Here is a 24,701-nt window from a genome sequence, read left to right on the forward strand (position 1 = left end):
CAGGAGGGAGGCCAACGACCTTGGTATGGACTCAGAGGGAGGAATGGGAGGAGGAGTCGGAGTCGGTTGTGGGTGGCACATCATTCAAAATTGCCGTAAACATGAACGCTAAAAACAATGAGAGCCTTGTGCGATTGTGAATGTGTGTGTTTGTCCGTGTGTGTGAACGTTCATTCGAGAAAAATCTGTGTTAATGCTGCCATCGAATATTCAACTGTGAAAATTTCATGTCTGTGAATGACAAGCTTGTGCTTATTTGAGCTTTGTATTAATAATAAATTCAAGCCTTTGTTTTTCAAAAAATGTTGTGTAAATGTGTGTGTTCATGAATGTGTGTTGTGTGCATGTGTGCGTGCGTGCGGCACAAAACCACTTCTCTCATTCAGCATGTGCTTCTCCGTGCCCAATTGTGTGGAAACAGGGGCTGTATCATATACTTGTAATGAGTGGCAGGACAGAATGCATAATTCATTTTCATTTATGCTCCTGTAATAGGGTGTGTGTGTTTGTGTGAGTGTGTGGACAGTCCTCTGGGAATGTGCTTTTTCTAAATGTTTGCGCGCAGTGTGTGTCTGTGTGTGAGTGTGTGTCAGGGAGCGAGAGAGAAAGTTGGCACATCTGTGTAATAACCTGGGATTGGATGTGTCAGGTCATTTCTACAAGTGTTAAAGAAAGCAGGGAGGAGAGACAGGCAATCTGATGAGCGGAGCTGCATCTCTGCTCATCAGTGGAGAAGAAGGGGGGATGGAGAATGGGGGGGGTTAGATAATGAGGAGAAACATGGGTGAATGGCCAATGTACGGGGGGGAGACGATAAGGTTAAAGTCCAAGAAGGAGTGAGGCAGAGAAAAGAGAAATAAGATGGATATAAGAAGGGATAGATGAAGGACAGAGCAGGGAGGGAAGGATAGGCATCCCACCTCTGTTAGAAAAGTAATGCAGGGGGTGACAGAGCTAAGTGAATATAGGAATTGAGAGGGAAGGGAAGAGGAATTAACACCAGATGAAGCAATAGCAGAGAAGAAGTGGAAGTGAAGAGGGGGGAACTGTTGCAGCATGTGAATAGGAGGAGTTGGAGTGTGCGGAAGGGATGGAAAGCTGGTTAGAGGAACAGGGTGACACTGGAGGAAGGGGTGCGGATGTATGGATGGTGGAATAGAATGTTTCAGAAGGAAAGAAGGCCGAGCGATGAATAAGATAGAGAATGGGAAGGATGGAGACATTGTTGAATAAAGGCTGAGAGCCACATAGAGGGAAGATGCAGAAGAGAGAAAAAAAGATGGAACAGAGGATGAGTTTGGAGGCGAGATGCAAGGTGGATGGAAGACCTGACAGGCAATGGCAAGCGTTAGCTAAAGAGTGTGTGTGTGTGTATATGTATGTGTGTGTGTTTGTGTGTGTGTGGAGTGTTTGACGTTAAGGTGAGCTGATCAGTCAGCGGAAAGTCCCTCGTATCTCCCTCACTATGAGCTGTTTAAGGTCACTTTGTTCCCGTAGCAACAGGAACGTCAGTGAACAACCCACCGCCACCACCCCATCCCCAAAACCCCCGCACCACTCCGACCAAATGCCACCATCTGTGTGTGTGTGCATATGCGCGTAGTGTGTGTGTTTCCTGAACTTCGACAAATGCCACTGACCAGTGACAAAATCAAACCAAACAACAGGGTCTTGGTAAGGCTTTCAGATCGTGTTAGGAGCGCTGGCTTTACAGCGTCTTTATAGGCCACATACACAAACAAACACACACACACACTTGCATACTAACACTATACCACTACTGTTTCACTTTTTCTAAAAGTTTCTGCTGGTGTGTTTCACCAAAGAGTTTAATACAGCATTGATGCTTTCCTGGAAACACACACACACACACACACACAGACACACAGAGAGCTTCCGAGCATCCCTCAGGTATTATACTAACGGGACTTTCATGCATTTGCTTCACAGGCTTAAATGTGTGTGTCCGTGCGTGTATTACGTGCTCCATCTCATTTGCCTGCAGTGACAGGCTCGCCTCTCCTTGCTAATGCTTACAAGTTGCTGCTTAGCTTCTAATTAAGATGTATGAGTCACCATGTCTGCGTGTGTGTATCTGTGTGTGTGTGTGTGCATCTTGTCATCATAGTCTGCCTCACATGAATGGTGCTGTCTGCGTGTGTGTTTGGCAGGGTTGAGTGGTTTTTGCAGCCAGGAACGTTGTCTAATTTAGGATGTCACACATGCTTGGAAGCTCATGTACGAACGCCTTGCACACACTCACTCACGCTGTAGTAGCAGGCGGCATGCCACGGTCCGAAGACCACACTCACAAACTGACACACACACACACACATACAGAAACATGTGCAATACAACATTTTGACTGATAGTTGGGTGAGGGGGTGTTGATGAGTGATGCACACAAATTGTATCTGTTTGCAAACCCACACACACACATGCACAAACGAATGGCCGCTTGTTAAAAACAGCAGACACTGTGCCTCCAATTCCCTGGCAGGGTGATTACTACTTTTATCATCATGCTAATCAATCATCATCCCACAGACAGGCTGACACATGTCTCAGCTCTTCCACACATGTGGCCTGTTACATTGTTGTTTTTGGTTCTGCTGTGACGTCCTCACACATTCAAACATTCACAGTGTAGAAAATGAAGCTAAAGAATTGAAGTAAGGACCATACGTTTCTTTCTGTTTAGCAACGTGTGTCATTCAGTGTGAGGAGCCAGAGGGTTGCAGTTTTTCTGGTCTGGACCAATTTGTAGTTTTTTTTCTTGTCTACTTTTCTTTTCTCCAACAAAATGTAGTGATTACTAGACATCTGCTTTATCTTTTGTCTCCATTGTAGCTGTAGCTCACCTTTTTTTTTATTGTTTCTTACATATTTTATACATGTGACAGTAACATCCAATTTGGAGAGGTTACCTACGTGTCCTGGATACTCCCCCTTGGACAGCATATATCCTGCCTCTGCACTTTCTGAAGGATATATTGTACAAAACAACTTGATAGTACTTCCCCGGCTGCCTGCGAGACTTGCAGCTGCAGCTATACGTCTGCTCTCTCACTCAGCCCTGGCAGATACACTCTTCGAACTGATGAATCTCCTCACAATAAAAAAAAGAATGTAACAACAAGAGTTAGACTCAAATTGAAGAAATGTAAACACTGAAGGCTCCATTCAGTAATTCCAGCTAATCTGCGCTCTGAAATAAAATAGACGCACTACATTTACATTCTTAAAGTCAGGACTGCCTCAGTTCCTAAAGTCACTGAAATGTAGCTAATTACCCACATTTAAGTTGACAATGTGTATATAGATCTCTTTGGGACCCCGCCTAAGTCTTGATATTTACTTAACAATGTTGATGGTGTTTGCATTTAAACACACACTGCTGTTCTGATCATATCAGAAAGTCTGGCATTATTCTGCACGCCCCTTTTTATAACCTCATAGGATTTTCTCTCCCAAATTTTTTCTGGTTGTTTCAAATCAATAAACTAACATGTTATTTATCAAATGCTACAGTTGTGTTCCAGATGTATATGGATCACTCCTCTGCTGTCCACCCCACTGCACTAATTGAAGTGCTTTATTTACAGTTTGTGAGGAAATTAAATCTATCAAACTGTGTGAACAACAAGAGCATTAGCTACAAGGATACTTTGAGACCTATAACTGGAATATCCTTACAGCCTTGTCCCGTAGCAGCACTGAGCAAGTAAACACAGTCTTGTCATACATGTTCTTTTGTGTATATATGTCTCCCACCAAAAATGTTTTTTCCCCCATTAACAAGCCTTGAGACACCAAAGAACTCAAAAAGAAAATCTTCAACAAGAAAAACAGAGTCATTTTCAATTGCTCTGGACTTAAAAGAAGGCAGTTAACAAAGAGGTCAAGATCAAAATTGCTGATAGAAAAAAAAAAAGGTAGAGAAATCCGCCAGCTGAAGGAACTTTCATTCAGCTTGGGGCCTCATGAGACAGTTACCTTACGCTAACTCAATGCACTTGAAAGACAGCCATCAAGCATCACTGCCTAGTGACCTCAGTTCCTCCTCTACCAAATAACGTATCGCAATATATCCAAGTTGGATGCTATCATTTCCAAACTTGAAGCTGCGGAGTCTGCCATCCGCCTAAACACAGAGTACACGATGCGAGAACTGAAGATGATTCAAACAGGTACTACTTCTGGGCAAGACAACATCTGTGGCCATACCCTGAGGTACAGCGCTAAACGGCAAGGGGATTTCCAGTTTCTATTCAAAAGCTACATAGTTAGTGGCAAAGTCTGTCAGCTGGAAACTCTCAAGAGTGTACCAAACATGACATGATTTATAATATTATATTATCACAAAGTAAAACATTCTACCAGGAAAGGAAATGAGATGCTAGCCTAACAGCATAATGTGTGGATCTCGAGTCCAGAGCGAGACACAATAATCTCCATAAATACGGAGTAACAGAAGATAAAGAAAACAATGATATGCTGAGCTACATAAGCAACACAACTGTACACTTGTACAACTTCTGAAGAAACCATGATTTGGATGACTGATGATCTTCAAATATTTTCACCAGCTATATCACACAAATATACATTTGTTTCTCACCACTAAGCCTCCATAACAATAGTTTTCATTGCCGTAATAGCAGACACTGTGTAATAGCTCAGTTGGGACAGCGTTAGACTAAAGGTCTCTGGTTCGATCCCGGGTTTCGGCAAATGCAAAAGCTGTAGTTTTCAATATATGAAGTTAGAGATCTTCATCTTTAGGCAGTGCTTCTCCCAACCACATCTCAACTTCAGTTACCCTAGTGATAGGGATGATAGAGATGTTGAAGTATGACATACAGGTATCAACAGCCTTTCAAACCATGACTTGGAGGAACAAGTAGGTACAACAACCTGCCTGCTAAACATATCAACTCTCAAAACAGCAAGAGACTCTTAGTCAGTTAGGACTGGAAAAGCCTTTTGGATGAGAGGTGAGTCACAAGCAACACAACTGTACACTTGGAGAACTTCTGATAAAATCATGATTTGGATTACTGAGAGTCTTCACAGATTTTTACCAGATATATCACTCAAATATACATTTGTTTCTCACGACTTAGCCTCCATACCAGTAGATTTTCATGCCGAAATAGCTCAGTTGGGAGAGCGTTAGACTGAAGATCTGAAGGTCCCTGGTTCGATCCCTGGTTCGGCATATATGAAGGCATAGTTCTCAATGTAGAAAGTGAGAGATCCTAATATTTAAGCAGTGTTTATCCCAACCACACTGTAAAGACAGAGATCGCATTTAGATTAAAAAACCTCTAGTGGCGTGGAGGGGAGATGCGCAAATCACACGTGTTCGATTTGCGCACACACCGGGCGGCACTTGCCTGATTACGGCACGTGAGGTGAGTGAGCACGGGTGAGGAAATAAAGGTCCGCGATTTCCGGCCGGGCTATGAAGGGTTTGTGCATGGGAGGACACGAGAGCACGCATTGGTATGTTATTTATATTTTGAACTAAGGTGTAGTTTGCACAATGCGTATGTTTCTGGCACTTTTTCCCGTTTGTCATGTCTTCTATGTGACAGCGCATGGGTCGGCGCAGACGTCCTTAGTGACGTCTTGGGCACGTGTGGTGGAGGCGCACATGGTGAAAATGTTTGTATGGAAGACCATTGTTGTTTTACATCATAGTGATATTGTAATTATATAGATTTGTTTATGATATCTAACAGATATTTGGATTTGATTTAAATGTTTGATTAGGCATTTTGATTTATTTGAACTAACTTGATTTAATTTGTCTTTATCAATAGGTTTTCAACCTAATCCTGATCCTAATCCTAAATCCGAATAAGACTACGGAATGTTTGTTGGTCATGTTCAGAAAGATTCATGTTCAATAAAATCAAGGAGAAGGATTTGAGCTGTCCTGCGTCCTCTGTGTAACAGTGCCATTTCAAGTTGGGCAAGCACAGTTTAAAACATCACCCAGATAACTTGACAGTTGAAAACCAGCGGAGCAGCTTGGAGAAGTGGATAAAAGGCCTTGGAAGTCCAGGAAAAGCTGTTGACGCAGGAGAAGAGAGCTGTGCTGGTCCGTGAGGTCAAGATGGCGGAAGACGTCGTGGAGAAGACTGTGAAGCAGCTCAAGAAGGAGAGAACCGCTGCGAAAAGCACCTTCACCAGACAGGCCAACTTCCTCAGCAAAGGGGCAGACAGCATGGTGGAAGCAGAGCTGAGGGAGGAGTTCGCCGAGCTCTCATACTGCCGGAAAATCGTTCTTGAAGCGAATGATGTTTATAAGACAGGGCTTTTGGCTGAGTCTCAAGAGCCAGAAGAGGAAGACGTGGTTCTTGAAGAGAGGGAGGAGCTAGACGTTGAGAGAGCCGCTAACGAAGCAGAAGCAAGGTTTGGAGAGGTGAGAAGAATTGTCCAAACAAACCTGTGGTCCAGATATGGCCAATACGCTATCACAACTGCAATCACTGAAGGAGAGAAGGCCTGCAGTCGGGCGGAGAAGTTACCTGTGGAGAGTACTCACCTGGATGCATATGAGATGCACCTGACTCTACTGGAGAAAAGGATCAATGAGGCTGCCAGAGTTATGTCAAACTGGGAGCGGTGGATCCCCAAGGCTGAAAGAAAGGAGCTAGATGGCAGGGTCAAGGACCTGAAAGCTTTGAACGGCAACCTTGAACTGAGGAAGGCTGAGTTTGTCACTGCACGGAGGATGTCGAAGGATGCGCTGGCTGCAGGAGCCTCAGGACTTGAAGCAGTGAGAGCACATCCCCCGCCAGCAAAACCAATTGTCAGGATAAAACCAACCACACTGCCCATCTTTTCAGGCTGCAAAAGAGAATACCACAGATGGAAGAAAGACTGGGAGAGCCTTCAAAGACAGGGAGAGCCGTCTGGCTCAGCCGAGGTCAAGAAAATTCAACTCCTGGACAGCGTGGATGACAAGATTGGGAAGGATATCCTGCTGTCAACCTACAAAACTGCAGAGGATATGTTCAGAGTCATGGACAACCGGTATGGAAATAAATCGACCATTGCCATAGAAATCCTGGAGGAGTTGGAGCAAATACCCCCTGCAAGGGGAAGCCAGCCAAGGAGAGTCATCGACCTGATCCAAGCAGTGGAAAAATCCCTAGCAGACCTCACAGAGCTGGGAATCTCTGGCGCAATCAAGAACCCTCTCGTCATTAAATCCATTGAGAGCAAGTTACCCGACTTTGTAAAGAGAGACTGGCTAGCCTTTATGGTAAATTCTAGCAATAATGTCACCACAGACAACCACTTTGACATGCTCCTGAAGTTCCTAAAGAATCAAGAAGAGATCCTAGAGAGACTTGACCAGCTAAGGTTTGTGGAGAAGATGGAGAAACCAGAACGTGGGAAGAAATATGAAAGAAAGTATGCTTCTACAAGAACCACAAAGAAAGGAGGGCTGGAAGATGTGTGTGTTGTCTGCGGTGATGGAAGGCACAGTGACAAGATTTTCTTCTGTAGAAAGTTCAAAGGGCTGAAGCTACAAGAGAAGAATGCTATTGTAAAGAAGCTGGGAGCATGCAGAAAATGGCTTGGATGTCATGAAGATGATGGATACTGCAGAGACACTTTCCTATGCAGGAACAAAGACTGTAAGAAGGGAGACTCCTCAGATCACCATTACTTTATTTGCCCCAATGGAGAAAACAAGAGTGGAAACGAGAAGAGAAGTGGGAAAGATGGCAGTAGAAAGAGCAAACTAACAGCCGAACAGGAAGGATTCTTGGCTGAGCTGTCCTCAGTGCAAGCAGAAAGGTGCAGAATGGCATTCACGAACAAAGCTACAGAGGGTGGCATGAAGAACCACCAGTCCCAGCTATTGAAGAAAAGTGGCCTGTGCGAGCTTCCTGTCATTATGATGCTGATGGAGGTAACTGCTAATGCTGGGCAGAAGATTGGAGCTCTTGTTGATCTTGCCTCAGACACAAACTATATCACCCATAAGGCTGCACACAGGCTGAGGCTGCGGAGTGAAGAAATAACCCTGGTTGTGCATGGTGTAGGCGGAATGACCATCAAGGTGAACACGGAAAGATATCTTCTTCGAGTCAGAGTGAAAACCCCCAAAGGAGCGGAGAAGGCTCATGAACTGATCTGTTACGGCCTGGATGAGATTGCCAAGGTGCACAAAGTTGTCAAGCCGGAAAAGTTGCAGAAGTTCTTCCCAGAAGTGAAGCTTGAGGAATTAAGGAGGCCGGAAAAGATTGATCTCCTCATCAGCCATCGCGAGGGAAGACTTGCTCCACAAAGGGTTAAAGTTGTTGGGGACCTCGTCTTGTGGGAGAGTCCATTGGGAATGACAGTGGGCGGAGCACACCCCGACCTGTTCGAGGAGATAGAGGTGGCAGCACATGAGTCCAGAACACACTTCGCTCGCTCCATGAGAACTGCTGCAGTCAAGTATGAGGAGATAGTTGAGAGCCCAAGTACTGAAGCAGCCCGTATGCAGCGAAAGGACAGTGCAAAGGAAACGGTTACAGCTGCTGCAAACCGTGAGTTCCTGGAGTGGTGGAGATGGGACAGCATCGGAGCAGCCTGTGAGCCAAAGTGTGGAGGATGTCGCTGTGGAAACTGCCAACCAGGAGGAAAGGAAATGACACTGGCTGAGGAAAGGGAGCTTGAAATAATAAAAGAAGGACTCACCTATGTCCAAGGAGACTCTCACACAACATCGCCGCATTGGGATGCAAAGTATCCATGGACAGAAGATCCTGCCTCGCTCCCCAACAACAAAGGTGCAGTTGAAGCTACATTCTTGAGAACAGAAAGACAACTAAGGAGGGAGCCAGAGTGGAAATCAGCATACAGAGCCCAGGTCCACGAGATGGTTGAGAGGGGCGCAGCCGTAAAACTCACTAATGAGGTCATCAGCAAGTGGACAGGACCAGTGTGGTATGTAAGCCATTTGGTGGCGCCAAACCCTCACTCAGTGACGACTCCAGTCCGGCTTGTGTGGAACAGCAGCCAGAAGTGCAGGGGAGTGAGCATGAATGATATTCTGCTAAAGGGGCCAGATGTTTTAAACCCGATCAGAGCTGTGCTGCTGAGATTCAGAAGAGGTGTGTATGCTGCACTTGGAGACATCAGGAAGATGTATAATTCAGTGTGGCTAGAAGAGCGAGAGATGCATCTCCACCGATTCCTTTGGAGGGACAATCCAGATGAGGAGATGGGTCAATATGCCATCACAAGGGTGAACATTGGAGACAGACCAGCCGGTTGCATTGCACAGGTAGCTATGCGGGAGACAGCAAGATTGGCCATCTTTGCTCACATGGAAGAGGAGCGCAGAGTCCTGGAAAAGGACAGTTATGTGGATGACATTCTAACTTCCCATAACAGCCTGGAGGAACTAGACAAGATGACTGAAGGCGTTGAAGAAATTCTGAGAGCCGGAGGCTTCTTTCTGAAACCGTGGGTCCGGTCAGGCCAAAGTGGGAGGCCGGAGGCTGCAGCAAAGGTCCTGACATCAAGAGTGGAAGGGATGGAGAAGAAAACCTTCATCCTCCCAAACCAAATGAGGGATGAAGATAACAAAGCCCTGGGCATTGGATACAAGGTGGAGGAGGACAAGCTCTACATGATGACCTCGATCAACTTTTCCAAAAGGAAAAAGAAGATGAGAGTAGGCAAGGATCTTCTCAGAATGGAGGTGAAACCTGGAACGCCTAACCCGCTGACAAGAAGGGACCTGTTAAGCCAAGTAGCTGGACTCTACGACCCCATCGGTTTGGTATCACCTCTGAAACAGAAGGGCGCTATCCTTGTTAGGAGAGCATTCCAGGAGGCAGGAGGAGGGAAGTTGACCCGTGAGACCTGGGATAAACCACTGTCAGAGAGCCTCAGAGAAGAAGCCATTCAGCTGTTTGAGGAGTATGCGCAGCTTGCACAAGTTCAGTTTCAAAGAAGCCTGACACCAGCTCACTGGAAAGGGAAACCATGGGGAATCACATTCTCAGACGGGAGTGACAAATCATATGGAGCTGTGATGTACCTGAGGTGGAACACTAGTAAAGGAGTCGATATCCGGTTTGTAGAGTCGAAAGCCAAGCTGACTCCACTGGATCAGAAAGGGGAGGCCGTGAAGGCTGAGATCTGCGGCGCTGTCTTTGCAGCCAGGCTCAGGAAGTACGTTGAGAAGCATGGAGGCCTGGAGATAGAGCGATGGCTCCACCTGGTGGACAGTCAAACAGTCCTAGGAGCCATTCAAAGAGAGAGTTATGGGTACCAAACTTTCTTTGCGAACAGAGTGGGTGAAATCCAGAAGGCTGGCTCAGTTGAAGACTGGTGGTGGATCCCTGGAGAGCATAACATTGCTGACATCATTACAAGAGGAGGCACTCATGAAGATCTAAAGGAGGATTCCACATGGCAGGATGGGCCAGAGTTCCTAAAGTGGCCAGTGGAGGAGTGGCCTAAAAAGTCAGCAGGAGAGGTTGCAGTGCACGCTAGAGAGAGTGTCAACAGACTCCAGAGAAAGGCATTCTCAGCAGGAATGACAAGGGCTCAAGCTAAGATAAGCCAAGCAAGTGCCCCACAAAAAGACCTGAAGGATGAAAGTGGAGAGAAAAGTATGGCCGCTGATCCAGCTCTTCTGGCAGGAAGGGCACCCAGGAGATGGGAAATAAAGAACCTACTGGAAGTGAGGAATTACAGCTCCTTGTCCAAGCTGGTCAGGATCATCGCCTGGATATGGCGAGCTGCCAAGAAGTGGATAGAGATGAAAAGCCAGTCAAGAACTCAAGAAGCTAAGCATAAAGTGTCATCACTAAAGGAAAAGGCCAAGCAAACTGTGCTTACAGTGAGAGAGCGTGAAGATGGCCTCAGGGATCTCTTTAGTGAAGCTCAGGAAGGTGTAGCTTTTCCTGACACTACCCTAAGCAGACTGGCAGTATACAGAGATGCGGACTCTGAGCTCTTGGTTTGTGGAGGCAGGATTCAGATGTTTGATGAAGACAAAACTGCAGTGCCCGTCTTACCATACGAGGCATGGGTGTCTACATTGCTGGCACAGGAAGCCCACAAGGCAAACCATGAGGGAATAGCAGGAACCTTGCTCAGGATGAGGAAAAAAGCCTGGGTAATCAAAGGTCGAAGAATTGCAAAACAAGTAGTAGACAGTTGTGTGGTATGCAGGAAAAACAGGGCAAAACAGTGCCAGCAGATCATGAGTGACTTGCCACCAGAGCGAACAGGCCCAGCATTGCCATTTGAGTTTACAACCATGGACCTGTTCGGACCTTATGAGGTAAAAGATGAAGTAAGGAAAAGGGTCAAACTCAAAGTCTGGGGGGTAGTATTCTGCTGCATGGCTTCAAGAGCCATACACACTGATGTTGTGAGTGACCAGTCTTCTGAGGGATTTCTGCTGGCCTACCAAAGATTCTCTGCACTGAGGGGACACCCTAGGAAATTGTGGACAGATCCTGGCACAAACTTTGTAGGGGCCAGACCTGCTCTGGAGGAGCTTCACAGATTTCTGAGCAGACTGAACAGGTCTCAGATTGAAGAGGAAGCTGTCAATCATGGAACAGAGTGGTCATGGAGGATTCACCCTGCAGACTCTCCCCACAGAAATGGAGCAGCAGAGGCAGCTGTCAAGATAGTGAAGCGAGCCCTGAACAACCTTGGTGGTGATGGAGTTCTCACATGGGGGGAATTCCAAACATTCCTCTTCATGGCAGCCAACCTGGCAAATGAAAGACCGATAGATGCCAGGATTCAAAGCCGAGAGGACTGTGTGGAATACATCAGTCCCAATTCCCTCATACTGGGACGAGCCAGCCCAAGAGGAGACCCGGGAGATTTCAAGTTTGAAGGTTACCCATACAAGAGACTCCAAACCATACAAGCAGAGGTCAGCAAATTCTGGAAGAAGTGGTGCCAGCTAGCTGGTCCTAACCTGTTCATAAGGAGCAAGTGGCACACAAGAGAGAGGAACGTTGCAGTGGGAGATGTGGTCTGGCTGGCTGACCAAAATGCCTTGAGGAGTCAATATAAATTGGCCAGGGTAGTCAGTGTTAATGCTGACCGAAGAGGAATCGTCAGAGATGTAAATGTGAGGACCTTTCCAAGCTACCCTGTTCCAGTCATGAAGCCAAGCACAGGGGACACAAGCAGACAAGGAGCCAGGAAACTCTTGAAGAGAATCCCTGTGTCCATTCTCTGCAGGGATGTGAGACGACTGGTCATCCTTCTTCCTGTTGAAGAGCAACGATAGAATGAATAGATAGAGTGTGACCTCCTTGGGTTGAGCAACCAGGAGGTCAAGTGGGAGGTGTAAAGACAGAGATCGCATTTAGATTAAAAAACCTCTAGTGGCGTGGAGGGGAGATGCGCAAATCACACGTGTTCGATTTGCGCACACACCGGGCGGCACTTGCCTGATTACGGCACGTGAGGTGAGTGAGCACGGGTGAGGAAATAAAGGTCCGCGATTTCCGGCCGGGCTATGAAGGGTTTGTGCATGGGAGGACACGAGAGCACGCATTGGTATGTTATTTATATTTTGAACTAAGGTGTAGTTTGCACAATGCGTATGTTTCTGGCACTTTTTCCCGTTTGTCATGTCTTCTATGTGACAGCGCATGGGTCGGCGCAGACGTCCTTAGTGACGTCTTGGGCACGTGTGGTGGAGGCGCACATGGTGAAAATGTTTGTATGGAAGACCATTGTTGTTTTACATCATAGTGATATTGTAATTATATAGATTTGTTTATGATATCTAACAGATATTTGGATTTGATTTAAATGTTTGATTAGGCATTTTGATTTATTTGAACTAACTTGATTTAATTTGTCTTTATCAATAGGTTTTCAACCTAATCCTGATCCTAATCCTAAATCCGAATAAGACTACGGAATGTTTGTTGGTCATGTTCAGAAAGATTCATGTTCAATAAAATCAAGGAGAAGGATTTGAGCTGTCCTGCGTCCTCTGTGTAACAGTGCCATTTCAAGTTGGGCAAGCACAGTTTAAAACATCACCCAGATAACTTGACACACACCCTAACTTCATTTACCTTAGTGATATAGATGATAGAAATGTGGAAGTATGACATAAAGGTATCAACAGCCTTTCAAACCATGACTTGCAGGAACTAGTAGGTACAACAACCTGCCTGGTAAACATAACAACTCTTGAAACAGCAAGAAGCTCTTAGTCAGTTAGGACTGAAAAATACCTTTGGATTAGAGGTTAGTCACAAGCAACACAACTGTACACTTGGAGAACTTCTGATGAAATCATGATTTGGATGACTGAGAATCCTCACAGATTTTCACCAGATATATCACTCAATTATACATTTGTTTCTCACTACTTAGCCTCCATACCAGTAGATTAACATGCCGAAATAGCTCAGTTGGGAGAGCGTTAGACTGAAGATCTAAAGGTCCCTGGTTCGATCCTGGGTTTCGGCAGATATGAAGGCATAGTTCTCAATGTAGAAAGTGAGAGATCCTAATATTTAAGCAGTGTTTATCCCAACCACACCCTAACTTCATTTACCTTAGTGATATAGATGATAGAAATGTGGAAGTATGACATAAAGGTATCAACAGCCTTTCAAACCATGACTTGCAGGAACTAGTAGGTACAACAACCTGCCTGGTAAACATAACAACTCTTGAAACAGCAAGAAGCTCTTAGTCAGTTAGGACTGAAAAATACCTTTGGATTAGAGGTTAGTCACAAGCAACACAACTGTACACTTGGAGAACTTCTGATGAAATCATGATTTGGATGACTGAGAGTCTTCACAGATTTTTACCAGATATATCACTCAAATATACATTTGTTTCTCACGACTTAGCGTCCATACCAGTAGATTTTCATGCTGAAATAGCTCAGTTGGGAGAGAGTTAGACTGAAGATCTGAAGGTCCCTGGTTTCGGCAGATGCAAAAGCCTTAGTTTTCAAAATGAAGTAATAGATCCTAATATTTAAGCAGTGCTTATCCCAACCACACCCTAATGTCAGTTACCTTAGTGATATAGATGATAGAAATGTTGAAGTATGACATACAGGTATCAACAGCCTTTCAAACCATGACTTGGAGGAACAAGTAGGTACAACAACCTGCCTGCTAAACATAACCATTCTCGAAACAGCAAGAGGCTCTTAGTCAGTTAGGACTGAAAAATCCTTTTGGATTAGAGTTGAGTCACAAGCAACACAACTGTACACTTGGAGAACTTCTGATGAAATCATGATTTGGATGACTGAGAATCCTCACAGATTTTCACCAGATATATCACTCAATTATACATTTGTTTCTCACTACTTAGCCTCCATACCAGTAGATTAACATGCCGAAATAGCTCAGTTGGGAGAGCGTTAGACTGAAGATCTAAAGGTCCCTGGTTCGATCCCGGGTTTCGGCAGATGCCAAAGCTGTATTTTTCAATATATGAAGTCAGAAATCTTCATCTTTAGGCAGTGCTTCTCCCAACCACATCCCAACTGCAGTTACCCTAGTGATAGCAATGATAGAAATGTGGAAGTATGGCATAAAGGTATCAACAGCCTTTCAAACCATGACTTGGAGGAACCAGTAGGTACAATAACCTGCCTGGTAAACATAACAGTTTTCGAAACAGCAAGAGGCTCTTAGTCAGTTAGGACTGAAAAATCCTTTTGGATTAGAGTTGAGTCACAAGCAACACAACTGTACACTTGGAGAACTTCTGATGAAATCATGATTTGGATGACTGAGAATCCTCACAGATTTTCACCAGATATATCACTCAATTATACATTTGTTTCTCACTACTTAGCCTCCATACCAGTAGATTAACATGCCGAAATAGCTCAGTTGGGAGAGCGTTAGACTGAAGATCTAAAGGTCCCTGGTTCGATCCTGGGTTTCGGCAGATATGAAGGCATAGTTCTCAATGTAGAAAGTGAGAGATCCTAATATTTAAGCAGTGTTTATCCCAACCACACCCTAACCTTATTTACCTTAGTGATATAGATGATAGAAATGTGGAAGTATGACATAAAGGTATCAACAGCCTTTCAAACCATGACTTGCAGGAACTAGTAGGTACAACAACCTGCCTGGTAAACATAACAACTCTTGAAACAGCAAGAAGCTCTTAGTCAGTTAGGACTGAAAAATACTTTTGGATTAGAGGTTAGTCACAAGCAACACAACTGTACACTTGGAGAACTTCTGATGAAATCATGATTTGGATGACTGAGAGTCTTCACAGATTTTTACCAGATATATCACTCAAATATACATTTGTTTCTCACGACTTAGCGTCCATACCAGTAGATTTTCATGCTGAAATAGCTCAGTTGGGAGAGAGTTAGACTGAAGATCTGAAGGTCCCTGGTTTCGGCAGATGCAAAAGCCTTAGTTTTCAAAATGAAGTAATAGATCCTAATATTTAAGCAGTGCTTATCCCAACCACACCCTAATGTCAGTTACCTTAGTGATATAGATGATAGAAATGTTGAAGTATGACATACAGGTATCAACAGCCTTTCAAACCATGACTTGGAGGAACAAGTAGGTACAACAACCTGCCTGCTAAACATAACCATTCTCGAAACAGCAAGAGGCTCTTAGTCAGTTAGGACTGAAAAATCTTTTTGGATTAGAGTTGAGTCACAAGCAACACAACTGTACACTTGGAGAACTTCTGATGAAATCATGATTTGGATGACTGAGAATCCTCACAGATTTTCACCAGATATATCACTCAATTATACATTTCTTTCTCACTACTTAGCCTCTATACCACTAGTTTTACATGCCGAAATAGCTCAGTAGGGAGAGCGTTAGACTGAAGATCTAAAGGTCCCTGGTTCGATCCCGGGTTTCGGCAGATGCCAAAGCTGTATTTTTCAATATATGAAGTCAGAAATCTTCATCTTTAGGCAGTGCTTCTCCCAACCACATCCCAACTGCAGTTACCCTAGTGATAGCAATGATAGAAATGTGGAAGTATGGCATAAAGGTATCAACAGCCTCTCAAACCATTACTTGGAGGAACCAGTAGGTACAATAACCTGCCTGGTAAACATAACAATTTTCGAAACAGCAAGAAGCTCTTAGTCAGTTAGGACTGAAAAAGACTTTTGGATTAGAGGTGAGTCACAAGCAACACAACTGTACACTTGGAGAACTTATGATAAAATCATGATTTGGATGACTGAGAGTCTTCACAGATTTTTACCAGATATATCACTCAAATACACATTTCTTTCTCACTACTTAGCCTGTATACCAGTAGCTTTACATGCCGAAAACGCTCAGTTGGGAGAGCGTTAGACTGAAGATCTAAAGGTCCCTGGTTCGATCCCGGGTTTCGGCAGATCCAAAAGCCTTAGTTTTCAATATGAAGTAATAGATCCTAATATTTAAGCAGTGCTTATCCCAACCACACCCTAATGTCAGTTACCTTAGTGATATAGATGATAGAAATGTTGAAGTATGACATAAAGGTATCAACAGCCTTTCAAACCATGACTTGGAGGAACAAGTAGGTACAACAACCTGCCTGCTAAACATAACCATTCTCGAAACAGCAAGAGGCTCTTAGTCAGTTAGGACTGAAAAATCCTTTTGGATTAGAGTTGAGTCACAAGCAACACAACTGTACACTTCGAGAACTTCTGATGAAATCATGATTTGGATGACTGAGAATCTTCACAGATTTTCACCAGATATATCACTCAAATACACATTTCTTTCTCACTACTTAGCCTCTATACCACTAGTTTTACATGCCGAAATAGCTCAGTTGGGAGAGCGTTAGACTGAAGATCTAAAGGTCCCTGGTTCGATCCCGGGTTTCGGCAGATATGAAGGCATAGTTCTCAATGTAGAAAGTGTGAGATCCTAATATTTAAGCAGTGTTTATCCCAACCACACCCTAACTTCATTTACCTTAGTGATATAGATGATAGAAATGTGGAAGTATGACGTAAAGGTATCAACAGCCTTTCAAACCATTACTTGCAGGAACTAGTAGGTACAACAACCTGCCTGGTAAACACAACAACTCTTGAAACAGCAAGAAGCTCTTAGTCAGTTAGGACTGAAAAATACTTTTGGATTAGCGGTTAGTCACAAGCAACACAACTGTACACTTGGAGAACTTCTGATGAAATCATGATTTGGATGACTGAGAATCTTCACAGATTTTCACCAGATATATCACTCAAATACACATTTCTTTCTCACTACTTAGCCTCTATACCACTAGTTTTACATGCCGAAATAGCTCAGTTGGGAGAGCGTTAGACTGAAGATCTAAAGGTCCCTGGTTCGATCCCTGGTTTCGGCAGATGCCAAAGCTGTATTTTTCAATATATGAAGTCAGAAATCTTCATCTTTAGGCAGTGCTTCTCCCAACCACATCCCAACTGCAGTTACCCTAGTGATAGCAATGATAGAAATGTGGAAGTATGGCATAAAGGTATCAACAGCCTTTCAAACCATGACTTGGAGGAACCAGTAGGTACAATAACCTGCCTGGTAAACATAACAATTTTCGAAACAGCAAGAAGCTCTTAGTCAGTTAGGACTGAAAAATCCTTTTGGATTAGAGTTGAGTCACAAGCAACACAACTGTACACTTGGAGAACTTCTGATGAAATCATGATTTGGATGACTGAGAATCCTCACAGATTTACACCAGATATATCACTCAATTATACATTTGTTTCTCACTACTTAGCCTCCATACCAGTAGATTAACATGCTGAAATAGCTCAGTTGGGAGAGCGTTAGACTGAAGATCTGAAGGTCTCTGGTTCGGTCCCTGGTTTCGGCAGAAGCAAAAGCCTTAGTTTTCAAAATGAAGTAATAATATTTAAGCAGTGTTTATCCCAACCACACCCTAACTTCATTTACCTTAGTGATATAGATGATAGAAATGTGGAAGTATGACATAAAGGTATCAACAGCCTTTCAAACCATGACTTGCAGGAACTAGTAGGTACAACAACCTGCCTGGTAAACATAACAACTCTTGAAACAGCAAGAAGCTCTTAGTCAGTTAGGACTGAAAAATACTTTTGGATTAGAGGTTAGTCACAAGCAACACAACTGTACACTTGGAGAACTTCTGATGAAATCATGATTTGGATGACTGAGAATTTTCACAGATTTTCACCAGATATATCACTCAAATACACATTTCTTTCTCACTACTTAGCCTCTATACCACTAGTTTTACATGCCGAAATAGCTCAGTTGGGAGAGCGTTAGACTGAAGATCTAAAGGTCCCTGGTTCGATCCCGGGTTTCGGCAGATGCCAAAGCTGTATTTTTCAATATATGAAGTCAGAAATCTTCATCTTTAGGCAGTGCTTCTCCCAACCACATCCCAACTGCAGTTACCCTAGTGATAGCAATGATAGAAATGTGGAAGTATGGCATAAAGGTATCAACAGCCTTTCAAACCATGACTTGGAGGAACCAGTAGGTACAATAACCTGCCTGGTAAACATAACAGTTTTCGAAACAGCAAGAAGCTCTTAGTCAGTTAGGACTGAAAAAGACTTTTGGATTAGAGGTGAGTCACAAGCAACACAACTGTACACTTGGAGAACTTATGATAAAATCATGATTTGGATGACTGAGAGTCTTCACAGATTTTTACCAGATATAGCGTTCAAATATACATTTGTTTCTCACGACTTAGCGTCCATACCAGTAGATTTTCATGCCGAAATAGCTCAGTTGGGAGAGCGTTAGACTGAAGATCTGAAGGTCCCTGGTTCGGTCCCTGGTTTCGGCAGAAGCAAAAGCCTTAGTTTTCAAAATGAAGTAATAGATCCTAATATTTAAGCAGTGTTTATCCCAACCACACCCTAACTTCATTTACTTTAGTGATATAGATTATAGAAATGTGGAAGTATGACATAAAGGTATCAACAGCCTTTCAAACCATGACTTGCAGGAACTAGTAGGTACAACAACCTGCCTGGTAAACATAACAACTCTTGAAACAGCAAGAAGCTCTTAGTCAGTTAGGACTGAAAAATACTTTTGGATTAGAGGTTAGTCACAAGCAACACAACTGTACACTTGGAGAACTTCTGATGAAATCATGATTTGGATGACTGAGAATCTTCACAGATTTTCACCAGATATATCACTCAATTATACATTTCTTTCTCACTACTTAGCCTCTATACCACTAGTTTTACATGCCGAAATAGCTCAGTTGGGAGAGGGTTAGACTGAAGATCTAAAGGTCCCTGGTTCGATCCCGGGTTTCGGCAGATGCCAAAGCTGTATTTTTCAATATATGAAGTCAGAAATCTTCATCTTTAGGCAGTGCTTCTCCCAACCACATCCCAACTGCAGTTACCCTAGTGATAGCAATGATAGAAATGTGGAAGTATGGCATAAAGGTATCAACAGCCTCTCAAACCATGACTTGGAGGAACCAGTAGGTACAATAACCTGCCTAGTAAACATAACAATTTTCGAAACAGCAAGAAGCTCTTAGTCAGTTAGGACTGAAAAAGACTTTTGGATTAGAGGTGAGTCACAAGCAACACAACTGTACACTTGGAGAACTTATGATAAAATCATGATTTGGATGACTGAGAGTCTTCACAGATTTTTACCAGATATATCACTCAAATACACATTTCTTTCTCACTACTTAGCCTGTATACCAGTAGCTTTACATGCCGAAAACGCTCAGTTGGGAGAGCGTTAGACTGAAGATCTAAAGGTCCCTGGTTCGATCCCGGGTTTCGGCAGATCCAAAAGCCTTAGTTTTCAATATGAAGTAATAGATCCTAATATTTAAGCAGTGCTTATCCCAACCACACCCTAATGTCAGTTACCTTAGTGATATAGATGATAGAAATGTTGAAGTATGACATACAGGTATCAACAGCCTTTCAAACCATGACTTGGAGGAACAAGTAGGTACAACAACCTGCCTGCTAAACATAACCATTCTCGAAACAGCAAGAGGCTCTTAGTCAATTAGGACTGAAAAATCCTTTTGGATTAGAGTTGAGTCACAAGCAACACAACTGTACACTTGGAGAACTTCTGATGAAATCATGATTTGGATGACTGAGAATCCTCACAGATTTTCACCAGATATATCACTCAATTATACATTTGTTTCTCACTACTTAGCCTCCATACCAGTAGATTAAGATGCCGAAATAGCTCAGTTGGGAGAGCGTTAGACTGAAGATCTAAAGGTCCCTGGTTCGATCCCGGGTTTCGGCAGATATGAAGGCATAGTTCTCAATGTAGAAAGTGAGAAATCCTAATATTTAAGCAGTGTTTATCCCAACCACATCCCAACTGCAGTTACCCTAGTGATAACAATGATAGAAATGTGGCAGTATGGCATAAAGGTATCAACAGCCTTTCAAACCATGACTTGGAGGAACCATTAGGTACAATAACCTGCCTGGTAAACATAACAATTTTCGAAACAGCAAGAAGCTCTTAGTCAGTTAGGACTGAAAAAGACTTTTGGATTAGAGGTGAGTCACAAGCAACACAACTGTACACTTGGAGAACTTATGATAAAATCATGATTTGGATGACTGAGAGTCTTCACAGATTTTTACCAGATATAGCACTCAAATATACATTTGTTTCTCACGACTTAGCGTCCATACCAGTAGATTTTCATGCCGAAATAGCTCAGTTGGGAGAGCGTTAGACTGAAGATCTGAAGGTCCCTGGTTCGGTCCCTGGTTTCAGCAGATGCAAAATCCTTAGTTTTCAAAATGAAGTAATAGATCCTAATATTTAAGCAGTGTTTATCCCAACCACACCCTAACTTCATTTACCTTAGTGATATAGATGATAGAAATGTGGAAGTATGACGTAAAGGTATCAACAGCCTTTCAAACCATTACTTGCAGGAACTAGTAGGTACAACAACCTGCCTGGTAAACACAACAACTCTTGAAACAGCAAGAAGCTCTTAGTCAGTTAGGACTGAAAAATACTTTTGGATTAGCGGTTAGTCACAAGCAACACAACTGTACACTTGGAGAACTTCTGATGAAATCATGATTTGCATGACTGAGAATCTTCACAGATTTTCACCAGATATATCACTCAAATACACATTTCTTTCTCACTACTTAGCCTCTATACCAGTAGCTTTACATGCCGAAATAGCTCAGTTGGGAGAGCGTTAGACTGAAGATCTAAAGGTCCCTGGTTCGATCCCTGGTTTCGGCAGATGCCAAAGCTGTATTTTTCAATATATGAAGTCAGAAATCTTCATCTTTAGGCAGTGCTTCTCCCAACCACATCCCAACTGCAGTTACCCTAGTGATAGCAATGATAGAAATGTGGAAGTATGGCATAAAGGTATCAACAGCCTTTCAAACCATGACTTGGAGGAACCAGTAGGTACAATAACCTGCCTGGTAAACATAGCAATTTTCGAAACAGCAAGAAGCTCTTAGTCAGTTAGGACTGAAAAATCCTTTTGGATTAGAGTTGAGTCACAAGCAACACAACTGTACACTTCGAGAACTTCTGATGAAATCATGATTTGGATGACTGAGAATCTTCACAGATTTTCACCAGATATATCACTCAAATACACATTTCTTTCTCACTACTTAGCCTCTATACCACTAGTTTTACATGCCGAAATAGCTCAGTTGGGAGAGCGTTAGACTGAAGATCTAAAGGTCCCTGGTTCGATCCCGGGTTTCGGCAGATATGAAGGCATAGTTCTCAATGTAGAAAGTGTGAGATCCTAATATTTAAGCAGTGTTTATCCCAACCACATCCCAACTGCAGTTACCCTAGTGATAGCAATGATAGAAATGTGGAAGTATGGCATAAAGGTATCAACAGCCTTTCAAACCTTTCAAGATCCTAATATTTAAGCAGTGCTTATCCCAACCACACCCTAACTTCATTTACCTTAGTGATATAGATGATAGAAATGTGGAAGTATGACATAAAGGTATCAACAGCCTTTCAAACCATGACTTGGAGGAACCAGTAGGTACAATAACCTGCCTGGTAAACATAACAATTTTCGAAACAGCAAGAAGCTCTTAGTCAGTTAGGACTGAAAAAGACTTTTGGATTAGAGGTGAGTCACAAGCAACACAACTGTACACTTGGAGAACTTATGATAAAATCATGATTTGGATTACTGAGAATCTTCACAGATTATCACCAGATATATCACTCAAATACACATTTCTTTCTCACTACTTAGCCTCTATACCAGTAGCTTTACATGCCGAAAACGCTCAGTTGGGAGAGCGTTAGACTGAAGATCTAAAGGTCCCTGGTTCGATCCCGGGTTTCGGCAGATCCAAAAGCCTTAGTTTTCAATATGAAGTAATAGATCCTAATATTTAAGCAGTGCTTATCCCAACCACACCCTAATGTCAGTTACCTTAGTGATATAGATGATAGAAATGTGGAAGTATGACATAAAGGTATCAACAGCCTTTCAAACCATGACTTGGAGGAACAAGTAGGTACAACAACCTGCCTGCTAAACATAACCATTCTCGAAACAGCAAGAGGCTCTTAGTCAGTTAGGACTGAAAAATCCTTTTGGATTAGAGTTGAGTCACAAGCAACACAACTGTACACTTGGAGAACTTCTGATGAAATCATGATTTGGATGACTGAGAATCCTCACAGATTTTCACCAGATATATCACTCAATTATACATTTTTTTCTCACTACTTAGCCTCCATACCAGTAGATTAACATGCCGAAATAGCTCAGTTGGGAGAGCGTTAGACTGAAGATCTAAAAGCCCCTGGTTCGATCCCGGGTTTCGGCAGATGCCAAAGCTGTATTTTTCAATATATGAAGTCAGAAATCTTCATCTTTAGGCAGTGCTTCTCCCAACCACATCCCAACTGCAGTTACCCTAGTGATAGCAATGATAGAAATGTGGAAGTATGGCATAAAGGTATCAACAGCCTTTCAAACCATGACTTGGAGGAACCAGTAGGTACAATAACCTGCCTGGTAAACATAACAGTTTTCGAAACAGCAAGAAGCTCTTAGTCAGTTAGGACTGAAAAAGACTTTTGGATTAGAGGTGAGTCACAAGCAACACAACTGTACACTTGGAGAATCTATGATAAAATCATGATTTGGATTACTGAGAATCTTCACAGATTATCACCAGATATATCACTCAAATACACATTTCTTTCTCACTACTTAGCCTCTATACCAGTAGCTTTACATGCCGAAATAGCTCAGTTGGGAGAGCGTTAGACTGAAGATCTAAAGGTCCCTGGTTCGATCCCAGGTTTCGGCAGACGCAAAAGCCTTAGTTTTCAATATGAAGTAATAGATCCTAATATTTAAGCAGTGCTTATCCCAACCACACCCTAATGTCAGTTACCTTAGTGATATATATGATAGAAATGTGGAAGTATGACATACAGGTATCAACAGCCTTTCAAACCATGACTTGGAGGAACAAGTAGGTACAACAACCTGCCTGCTAAACATAACCATTCTCGAAACAGCAAGAGGCTCTTAGTCAGTTAGGACTGAAAAATCCTTTTGGATTAGAGTTGAGTCACAAGCAACACAACTGTACACTTGGAGAACTTCTGATGAAATCATGATTTGGATGACTGAGAATCCTCACAGATTTTCACCAGATATATCACTCAATTATACATTTGTTTCTCACTACTTAGCCTCCATACCAGTAGATTAAGATGCCGAAATAGCTCAGTTGGGAGAGCGTTAGACTGAAGATCTAAAGGTCCCTGGTTCGATCCCGGGTTTCGGCAGATATGAAGGCATAGTTCTCAATGTAGAAAGTGAGAGATCCTAATATTTAAGCAGTGTTTATCCCAACCACATCCCAACTGCAGTTATCCTAGTGATAGAAATGTGGCAGTATGGCATAAAGGTATCAACAGCCTTTCAAACCATGACTTGAAGGAACCATTAGGTACAATAACCTGCCTGGTCAACATAACAATTTTCGAAACAGCAAGAAGCTCTTAGTCAGTTAGGACTGAAAAAGACTTTTGGATTAGAGGTGAGTCACAAGCAACACAACTGTACACTTGGAGAACTTCTGATGAAATCATGATTTGGATGACTGAGAATCCTCACAGATTTTCACCAGATATATCACTCAATTATACATTTCTTTCTCACTACTTAGCCTCCATACCACTAGTTTTACATGCCGAAATAGCTCAGTTGGGAGAGCGTTAGACTGAAGATCTAAAGGTCCCTGGTTCGATCCCGGGTTTCGGCAGATATGAAGGCATAGTTCTCAATGTAGAAAGTGTGAGATCCTAATATTTAAGCAGTGTTTATCCCAACCACACCCTAACTTCATTTACCTTAGTGATATAGATGATAGAAATGTGGAAGTATGACGTAAAGGTATCAACAGCCTTTCAAACCATTACTTGCAGGAACTAGTAGGTACAACAACCTGCCTGGTAAACACAACAACTCTTGAAACAGCAAGAAGCTCTTAGTCAGTTAGGACTGAAAAATACTTTTGGATTAGCGGTTAGTCACAAGCAACACAACTGTACACTTGGAGAACTTCTGATGAAATCATGATTTGGATGACTGAGAATCTTCACAGATTTTCACCAGATATATCACTCAAATACACATTTCTTTCTCACTACTTAGCCTCT

At 42.9% G+C, this 24,701-nt stretch overlaps 18 non-coding genes across 18 annotated transcripts; all 18 read left to right on the plus strand.

Annotated features, from left to right (window-relative positions):
- Positions 1-13,415: 13,415 nt before the first annotated feature.
- On the plus strand, positions 13,416-13,488 carry trnaf-gaa (transfer RNA phenylalanine (anticodon GAA)). Its single transcript has one exon. It is a non-coding gene; the product is annotated as a tRNA-Phe (tRNA).
- Positions 13,489-14,378: 890 nt separating this feature from the next.
- Positions 14,379-14,451, plus strand: trnaf-gaa (transfer RNA phenylalanine (anticodon GAA)). The gene has a single exon. It is a non-coding gene; the product is annotated as a tRNA-Phe (tRNA).
- Positions 14,452-14,867: 416 nt separating this feature from the next.
- trnaf-gaa (transfer RNA phenylalanine (anticodon GAA)) lies at positions 14,868-14,940 on the plus strand. Its single transcript has one exon. It is a non-coding gene; the product is annotated as a tRNA-Phe (tRNA).
- Positions 14,941-15,830: 890 nt separating this feature from the next.
- trnaf-gaa (transfer RNA phenylalanine (anticodon GAA)) lies at positions 15,831-15,903 on the plus strand. The gene has a single exon. It is a non-coding gene; the product is annotated as a tRNA-Phe (tRNA).
- A 416-nt stretch (positions 15,904-16,319) lies between these two features.
- On the plus strand, positions 16,320-16,392 carry trnaf-gaa (transfer RNA phenylalanine (anticodon GAA)). Its single transcript has one exon. It is a non-coding gene; the product is annotated as a tRNA-Phe (tRNA).
- A 414-nt stretch (positions 16,393-16,806) lies between these two features.
- trnaf-gaa (transfer RNA phenylalanine (anticodon GAA)) lies at positions 16,807-16,879 on the plus strand. Its single transcript has one exon. It is a non-coding gene; the product is annotated as a tRNA-Phe (tRNA).
- Positions 16,880-17,294: 415 nt separating this feature from the next.
- Positions 17,295-17,367, plus strand: trnaf-gaa (transfer RNA phenylalanine (anticodon GAA)). The gene has a single exon. It is a non-coding gene; the product is annotated as a tRNA-Phe (tRNA).
- An 896-nt stretch (positions 17,368-18,263) lies between these two features.
- trnaf-gaa (transfer RNA phenylalanine (anticodon GAA)) lies at positions 18,264-18,336 on the plus strand. The gene has a single exon. It is a non-coding gene; the product is annotated as a tRNA-Phe (tRNA).
- Positions 18,337-19,239: 903 nt separating this feature from the next.
- Positions 19,240-19,312, plus strand: trnaf-gaa (transfer RNA phenylalanine (anticodon GAA)). Its single transcript has one exon. It is a non-coding gene; the product is annotated as a tRNA-Phe (tRNA).
- A 416-nt stretch (positions 19,313-19,728) lies between these two features.
- trnaf-gaa (transfer RNA phenylalanine (anticodon GAA)) lies at positions 19,729-19,801 on the plus strand. The gene has a single exon. It is a non-coding gene; the product is annotated as a tRNA-Phe (tRNA).
- A 414-nt stretch (positions 19,802-20,215) lies between these two features.
- On the plus strand, positions 20,216-20,288 carry trnaf-gaa (transfer RNA phenylalanine (anticodon GAA)). The gene has a single exon. It is a non-coding gene; the product is annotated as a tRNA-Phe (tRNA).
- A 902-nt stretch (positions 20,289-21,190) lies between these two features.
- On the plus strand, positions 21,191-21,263 carry trnaf-gaa (transfer RNA phenylalanine (anticodon GAA)). The gene has a single exon. It is a non-coding gene; the product is annotated as a tRNA-Phe (tRNA).
- A 416-nt stretch (positions 21,264-21,679) lies between these two features.
- trnaf-gaa (transfer RNA phenylalanine (anticodon GAA)) lies at positions 21,680-21,752 on the plus strand. The gene has a single exon. It is a non-coding gene; the product is annotated as a tRNA-Phe (tRNA).
- Positions 21,753-22,289: 537 nt separating this feature from the next.
- Positions 22,290-22,362, plus strand: trnaf-gaa (transfer RNA phenylalanine (anticodon GAA)). Its single transcript has one exon. It is a non-coding gene; the product is annotated as a tRNA-Phe (tRNA).
- Positions 22,363-22,776: 414 nt separating this feature from the next.
- trnaf-gaa (transfer RNA phenylalanine (anticodon GAA)) lies at positions 22,777-22,849 on the plus strand. The gene has a single exon. It is a non-coding gene; the product is annotated as a tRNA-Phe (tRNA).
- A 416-nt stretch (positions 22,850-23,265) lies between these two features.
- Positions 23,266-23,338, plus strand: trnaf-gaa (transfer RNA phenylalanine (anticodon GAA)). Its single transcript has one exon. It is a non-coding gene; the product is annotated as a tRNA-Phe (tRNA).
- A 414-nt stretch (positions 23,339-23,752) lies between these two features.
- Positions 23,753-23,825, plus strand: trnaf-gaa (transfer RNA phenylalanine (anticodon GAA)). Its single transcript has one exon. It is a non-coding gene; the product is annotated as a tRNA-Phe (tRNA).
- A 406-nt stretch (positions 23,826-24,231) lies between these two features.
- Positions 24,232-24,304, plus strand: trnaf-gaa (transfer RNA phenylalanine (anticodon GAA)). The gene has a single exon. It is a non-coding gene; the product is annotated as a tRNA-Phe (tRNA).
- Positions 24,305-24,701: the final 397 nt, after the last annotated feature.

Source organism: Pleuronectes platessa, chromosome 2 (assembly GCF_947347685.1).
Source record: "Pleuronectes platessa chromosome 2, fPlePla1.1, whole genome shotgun sequence".
In the NCBI taxonomy this organism is placed as follows: Eukaryota; Metazoa; Chordata; class Actinopteri; order Pleuronectiformes; family Pleuronectidae; genus Pleuronectes; species Pleuronectes platessa.